Source organism: Nycticebus coucang, chromosome 8, assembly GCF_027406575.1.
Source record: "Nycticebus coucang isolate mNycCou1 chromosome 8, mNycCou1.pri, whole genome shotgun sequence".
Classification (NCBI taxonomy): domain Eukaryota; kingdom Metazoa; phylum Chordata; class Mammalia; order Primates; family Lorisidae; genus Nycticebus; species Nycticebus coucang.
The window spans coordinates 43,523,487-43,530,830 of record NC_069787.1 but is presented as its reverse complement, the minus strand read 5'-3'; the positions used below and the strand labels follow the sequence as shown (position 1 = coordinate 43,530,830).

The window sequence follows — 7,344 nt, the reverse complement described above, 5'->3', positions numbered from 1 at the left end:
AGACCATTTGACACATTTTTATCACAGTGGTTAACATGGCCTTTCTGGCGTTATCTCAATTAAGTGAGATAACATGATCTCTGCCCTTCTGTGCCTGGCTTATTTCACTCAGCACAATAACTTCTAGGTTTATTCCTGTTGTAGCAAATGACAGAATTCCTTTTTAAGGCTGAATAATATTTCATTATACATACATATATTTTATTTATTCATTCAACCATTGATAAATACTTCTGTTTATTCCACAACTTAGCTATCATGAATTGTGCTGAAATGAACATGAGAATGCAGATATATCTTTGACATATGAATTTCAAATACTTTGGATGTGCGCCCAGAAGTAGAATTGCTGGATAATACAGTAATTCTATTTTTTTTTCAGGACCCTTCATATAGTTTTTCATAATAGCTGTACTAATTTACATTCCCAACAACAGCGTACAAGGGTTCCCTTTTCTCCACATTCATGCCAATCACGTCTTGGCCTTTTGGCTAAGATCAAGTTTAGTGTCTACATTCTCTTTTTTTTTTTATTAAATCATAACTGTATACATTGATATGATCATGGAGCATCATACACTCGCTTCATAAACCATTTGACACATTTTTATCACAGTGGTTAACATAGCCTTTCCGGTGTTATCTCAGTTACTGTGCCAAAACATTTACATTCTACATTTACCAAGTTTCGCAAATACCCCTGTAATATGCACCACAGGTGTGATCCCACCGATCCCCCTCCCTCTACCCACCCTCCCCTTTCCCACTTCCCCCTATTGTTAAGTTGTAGCTGGGTTATAGCTTTCATGTGAGAGTCCCAAATTAGTTTCATAGTAGGGCTGTGTACATTGGGTACTTTTTCTTCCATTCTTGGGATACTTTACTAAGAAGAATATGTTCCAGCTCCATCCATGTAAACATGAAAGAGGTAAAGTCTCCATCTTTCTTTAAGGCTGCATAGTATTCCATGGTATACGTATACCACAATTTATTAATCCATTCGTGGATCGATGGGCACTTGGGCTTTTTCCAACCATAAAAATACTAGAGGAGAATGCAGGGAAAACCCTTGAAGAAATTGGTCTGGGTGAGTATTTCATGAGGAGAACCCCCCGGGCAATTGAAGCAGCTTCAAAAATACACTACTGGGACTTGATCAAACTAAAAAGCTTCTGCACAGCTAAGAACACAGTAAGCAGAGCAAGCAGACAGCCCTCAGAATGGGAGAAGATATTTGCAGGGTATATCTCTGACAAAGGTTTAATAACCAGAATCCACAGAGAACTCAAACGCATCAGCAAGAAAAAAACAAGGGATCCCATCGCAGGCTGGGCAAGGGATTTGAAGAGAAACTTCTCTGAAGAAGACAGGCGCACGGCCTTCAGACATATGAAAAAGTGCTCATTGGGCGGCGCCTGTGGCTCAGCGGGTAGGGTGCCGGTCCCATATGCCGGAGGTGGCGGGTTCAAACCCAGCCCCGGCCAAATTAAAAAAAAAAAAAAAAGAAAAAGTGCTCATCATCTTTAATCATCAGAGAAATGCAAATCAAAACTACTTTGAGATATCATCTAACTCCAATGAGACTAGCCTATATCACAAAATCTCAAGACCAGAGATGTTGGCGTGGATGCGGAGAAAAGGGAACACTTCTGCACTGCTGGTGGGAATGCAAATTAATACATTCCTTTTGGAAAGATATATGGAGAACACTCAGAGATCTAAAAATAGATCTGCCATTCAATCCTGTAATTCCTCTGCTGGGCATATACCCAGAAGACCAAAAATCACAACATAACAAAGGTATTTGTACCAGAATGTTTATTGCAGCCCAATTCATGATAGTGTGTACATTCTTGCCAACACTTCTGTCTCTCAGCTAACAGTCATTCTGACAGGTGGGAGATGATGTCTCACTGATGCTTTAATTTGCGTGTCCCTAATAATTGGTGATGTTGAGCATTTTTTCCTATATCGGATGGCCCTTTGTATGCCTTCTATTGAGAAATGTCTTTTCAGGTCCTGTGCTCACTTTTTAATTGAGTGTTTGTTTTCTTGTGAATTGAGTTGTTTGAGATCCTTATGTATTCTGGATATTAACCTATTATCAGATTTATGGCCTGAAAATATTTTCTCTCAGTCTGTAGGTTGTCTCTTCATACTGTTGATTGTTTCTTTTGCTGTGCAGAGGCCATTCATTTACCTATTGTTACTTTTGTCACCTATGCTTTGGGGCTCAAGTCTAAAAAGTCATTGCCTAGACAAATGTTGAATAGTTTTCCTTCTGTATTTTCTTCTAGTTTACAGTTTTAGATCTTATGTTTAAGTCTTTAACCAATTTTATGTTGATTTTTGTATATAGTCTGAGATAAGGGTCTAACTTCATTCTTGTGTGTGTGTGGATATCCAGTTTTCTCAACACCGTCTGTTAAAGAGAGACTGTCTACTTCCCATTGTGTGTTCTTGGCACCTTCACTGAAAAAAATCACTTGATAATAAACATATGAGTTCATTTCTGGACTCCATTGATTGATGTGTGTATTTTATTTATTTATTTATTTTTTTTTGTACTAGTTACTTTTGTTTTATTGTGGTAAGAAATACAGAACACAGAGTTTGCCATCTCAACCAGTTTTAAGTGGCTTCCCACTGCTGTGGAACCATCACCACCACCACCCGCTGCCCCAGGACCCCTTCATATTCCTCCACTGTAACTCTGTACAGCCCCCAGGCCCGGCCCCCGGCAGGCGCCATCCTACTGTCTTCCTGGATGACCTCTGAGGAGTGGAAGAGCAGGCGTCGTGTACCGTTAGCCCTTATTTCACTCAGCATAAGCTCCTCAAGCGTCACGCATGTCAGCATTTCCATCCTTTCAAAGGCTGAACAATATTGTGTTGTGCGCACACGTCACATTCTGTTTACAGGTTTTCTCAATAGACACTTACGTTGCTTCCATCTTTCCACTACTGTGGATAATGCTGCTATCACCAGGGGTATACGCCTATTTGTTCCAGTCCCTGCTTTTAATTCTTTTGGGTATATATCCAGAAATGGAACAGCTGTGTCATATAAGAATCTTACGTTTAATATTTTGAGGGACCACCAGTGTCTTCAGTGGCTGCAGAATTTTACATTCCTACCAGCAGTGCACAGGGATTCCGATTTTTCCACATCCTCACCAACACCTGGTTTGTTTTCTGGTTTTTATTGTTTTCTTTTCTTTTTCGTAATAGCCATCCTAACAGGTAACTTGGCATCCCACTGTGGTTTTGATTTTCCAATGATTAATGATGCTGAACAACTTTTCATGTTCCTGCTGATCATTTGAAAATCCAAGCCCTTCGCCTGGGAGCTTTCAAATCATTTTGCTTCTGTTGTTGACTAGTTACTTTTTGAAACAACTCTTCAGCTGTCATTAAAGCTAAAAACAGGGGCAGCGCCTGTGGCTCAGGGAGTAGGGCGCCGGTCCCATATGCCGGAGGTGGTGGGTTCAAACCCAGCCCCTGCATGCGGGGGGGTAGTATTTTGGCCTTTGTGGATACTGTCAACAAGCTACCAGGTTTAGCCAGGGTTGTATGAGGAGACACCTATTTTGTAGACAGGTTTTTTAAAAAAATCATTTGTGCTCCTAATTCTCAAACTTTTTGGCTTGAATCAAAATTATAAGTACAAAGAGGGAAGTAGAAATTAAAGGCTCTATGTTGTATTTTTAAAATGCCTTCTCTTTTCTAAGATGCTCTTCTTAATTAGTATCCTTCCAAGATGAATAAGTGGGAAGAACATAGAATAAGACAGATAGTCTTATTAAAAGACAGAGTGATTTGGACTCCACCGTATCACTTGCTTTATAAAATCGCTCTCTCTTCAGATCTGTGCTCTGATACATGATTCACTCTTGAGACTTGTCCTCCCCCTGGCTCACCAACTTGGCACCCTTTCCCTGAATCTCAGAAAGGGCTATTTAAAGTCAAAAGTTTCTGTACACAGATAGCTTGAAGGTTAAAGCAGAGGGACCAGAGAATGTTTCCTTGTTGCTATTCTTTATACTCACTATAAAAAGCTTTAATTCAGAAGTAGGGGGCGAATAAAGATCCCTGTACAATTAGACTCAGAAAAGAAAAAAACAATCAAACTTATCCTATAAACAAACAAACAAAACCCCTTACATAGTATAAGTGAGCAGTGTTTTGGGCAAGAAGTGGGGTTTTGCCTGCTCTGCCCTCTGATTCCTGCCCATCTCTCTGGTAGCAAGGTCAATAACTACGGCTGCACTTGCAGGGCGCTGGAGTCTGGGGCTGTAGTCCATTGTCTCCTGAAGCTTTACTTTGTCCCCCAAGACACCACGGGGACATTTTACAGATGCAACCAAGATGTGAGGAGAGGAAATCACTCAGCTAAGAGAACTTACAAACAAAGGTAGAATCAGGACCCCGATTTGGCCTCCGGGCTACTGAATGCTACTTCCTGCCCTGGGCTGCCCCTTGGGGGGTGGAGGGCGGGGGTCCTGTAAAGAACAAACAGTCCCCTATCAAGGACTCCACCCCAGGAAAAGGTCTTCTCCCTCGCGAGACTGATGGGGATTCTCCAGGCTTTCTCCTGTTCCCTGCCAATTATTTATTTCTGGAGAGCTGGTTCATCAACAACATTTGCTGACAGTATCCACTTGTTTTCGCCGTCTTCCCAGAATGGAAGAAAGGACTTGACGGGATCCTGGTTCACAGCAGGCTGGATACAACACACATCTTCAGAAGCAGCATTTCTAGGACTAACAGGTTTTGTTCAAGGAGGAGGAGAACTGGGAATAGATGATGGAAACAAAACACCGTGAAGGTTTCTGGAAAGAGACTTACTGTGGCTAATGGCCCTGGTCAAAAGCTTTCTTGGAAAGTACAGTTTTCCACGAGTTTGATCGCGTCTCTGCTGTGGATAATCCTGTAGGCACAGCCTTCTCAGGGCCTACCCACGGCTGGCAGGTTCTCTGACGCCAAGACCACAGAGTCCAGGGAGAGCTGAGCATGCGGCCAATGTGATGAGGTCCTCATGGACATGCAGACTACACAAAGCTGTCACTGCACACCAGAGGAGCCAGCATCCGTCACACGTGACCAGTGTTCACATACTGGGGAGGGACGGCACAGTGCTTCTCTGCTCTTGGATTCTAGGAGCTTATGGACTAGGCTCATTTTGGTCCCTTCAAGGGAACTTGGGTGACTCCACTTTCAGAAAGCGTGAGGGGGAACTGCTGTGGCCACCCACACTATGTCCCTTTAACTGTAGCTTTAGGTACAGGCTGCCCATGCCGGCTGTCTGTCTGGCTGTCTGTCCTGTGGGAATGGACTGAATGTTTGTGAAGTCCTAAACCCTTATGGGAGGGAATTAGGAGGCTGGGCCTTTGGGAGGTGACTAGGCATGAAGGTGGAGCCCTCACAAGTGGGATTAGTGCCCTTATCAAAGAGATCTGAGTGCTCCGTGGCTCCCTCCCCACCACAAGGGGACACAATGGAATCAGAGTCTACTGTCTAGAAGAGGCCCTGATAGCAATGCACCACACTGGTGCCCTGAGCTGGGCTTCCGGCCTCTGTGAGCATAAGAAATAAGCACCTGTTGTTTCTGAGTCCCAACGTCTATGGTGCTTCGTGACACCACCCTGCATGGACTGCAACACCAGCTCCCAGCAAGTAGCACGGTGCCGAGCTGCAGAATGTGGGTTCGGTGCAGTCAGCCACCCTGCCAGGAGGTGAGCAGAGCACAGGGCACTCGGAGGGACTCTGAGAGCCTCGGGGAGACACCGCACAGCAACCCACAGCCAGTTACAGACACCCAGGAAGGGGCCTGCGCCTCGAGAAAGGTTCACTGCTGGTTCCCGCATGTGGAGTTGGCTGCCGAAGCTCAGGGAAGCAAATCTCAGCCAGACACTCTTCTGCGTCCTGCCTTGGCATTCTGCAGCGGGGGCTGGTAGCTGGACGGCCGGTAGAACGTCCTCTGGGAGGCATCGGTGTGGATGTCGCCGAGGAAGAGCTCCTCCACCAGGTGGTCTGGGCTGTGCTGTGGGTGCTGCTTCTCAACCCGGATGAGCTGCAGCTCGTGCATGGCAAAGCTCACGGCTGTGGTGCACTCACAGCGGTTCTCCTCCCGCCACAGGTCATAGGCCACGTCCTGCACCCAGGGGCCCCAGGCTCCCAGGAAGCCCGGGCAGGTGCGGTTCACCAGATGGCTGAGCTTCTCGGCTGCTGCCTCCGCGTGTGGCCGATGACCTGGACATTGTGCAGCTGGTAGTCAGCTTCAGTGCCCCCTCGGATGATCCAGGAGGCCTGGCGGAGGCGGATCTTGCCCCGGATGATGAGCGTGTAGGTGGGGTCTGTGCACCGGTTGCTGCCATAGTAAAACTGGTAGGCCTTGAATGTGTTATTGTGGTAGAATCTGTAAGATCTTGTGATGAACTCTGGGCCTGACCTTACTTCACAGCCAGTGGAGACCCAGTGGCCCTCGATTGTAGGCGGCATCTACACAGTGATCCGTGCACCATTGTGGAGATGTTTGAGCATGTGATAGCACTGCGACTCCTTGAAAGCCCTCCAGGCACTTTTCTCTAAGGACCTAGGATGTGATCGGCTGTCTGGATGAAGGAGGGCAGAACCCTCTCCCAGCCCATGAAGCAGGAGGGCCAGGAACAGGTATCTGAGCAGGAAGAGGCGCGGACAGGACATCCCCAGTGCTCCTCGGAGCCCTTCGCTCGCCGGCCTCCGATCGCTCCCCGGAAGCTCGGCGGCGATGCGACGGCGCCCTGCCCTCCCGCCCCGTCCAGGCCCCGGTGAGCGCTCGGCCACAGCCCGCGTGCGGCCGGGCCAGGCCCAGCTTCAGGCGGCCGCAGCGCGCCCCATGCCCGGCGGGCGCAGCGCGGGGCTGCCGGGCGCGCGCTCCCTGGGCGCCTTCGGGCAGCTGTGGGCGCCCGGTCCCCATCCGCGTGCCCGCCTCGCCGCGTCCCGCCCCGCGTCCCGCTCTGGCCGCCGCGCGCGCCGCTCCGAGCTGCAGTGGCCGCCACCGCCGCCGCAGCTGCAGCTGCAGCGTCTCTTCATATTTCCAGAGCGCCGCCGGCGGGGCGGCCGGGCCATGACCACGGAGGAGCCCGGGGAGGGGTCGGCCGGGAGGCGACGCCGCGCCACCGCCCCCTGGCTGCCGCCGATGTGTCTATTTTAGTCAATACCATTCTATTTTACTTACTATAGCTTTGTAATATAGTTTGTAAGAAAATACTGTGATGCCTCCAGCTTTGCTCTTTTTGCTCAAGATGGTCTTGGATATTTAGGGTTTGTGGTCCCATATAAGTTTTAGGATTATTTTTTGAAT

At 47.6% G+C, this 7,344-nt stretch overlaps 2 pseudogenes; one reads left to right on the top strand and one right to left on the bottom strand.

The window, feature by feature from the left end:
• The first annotated feature begins 472 nt into the window (after positions 1–472).
• Positions 473–603, top strand: LOC128593104 (uncharacterized; annotated as a pseudogene).
• Positions 604–5,901: 5,298 nt separating this feature from the next.
• LOC128591318 (protein APCDD1-like) lies at positions 5,902–7,073 on the bottom strand (annotated as a pseudogene).
• Between the last annotated feature and the right edge of the window lie 271 nt (positions 7,074–7,344).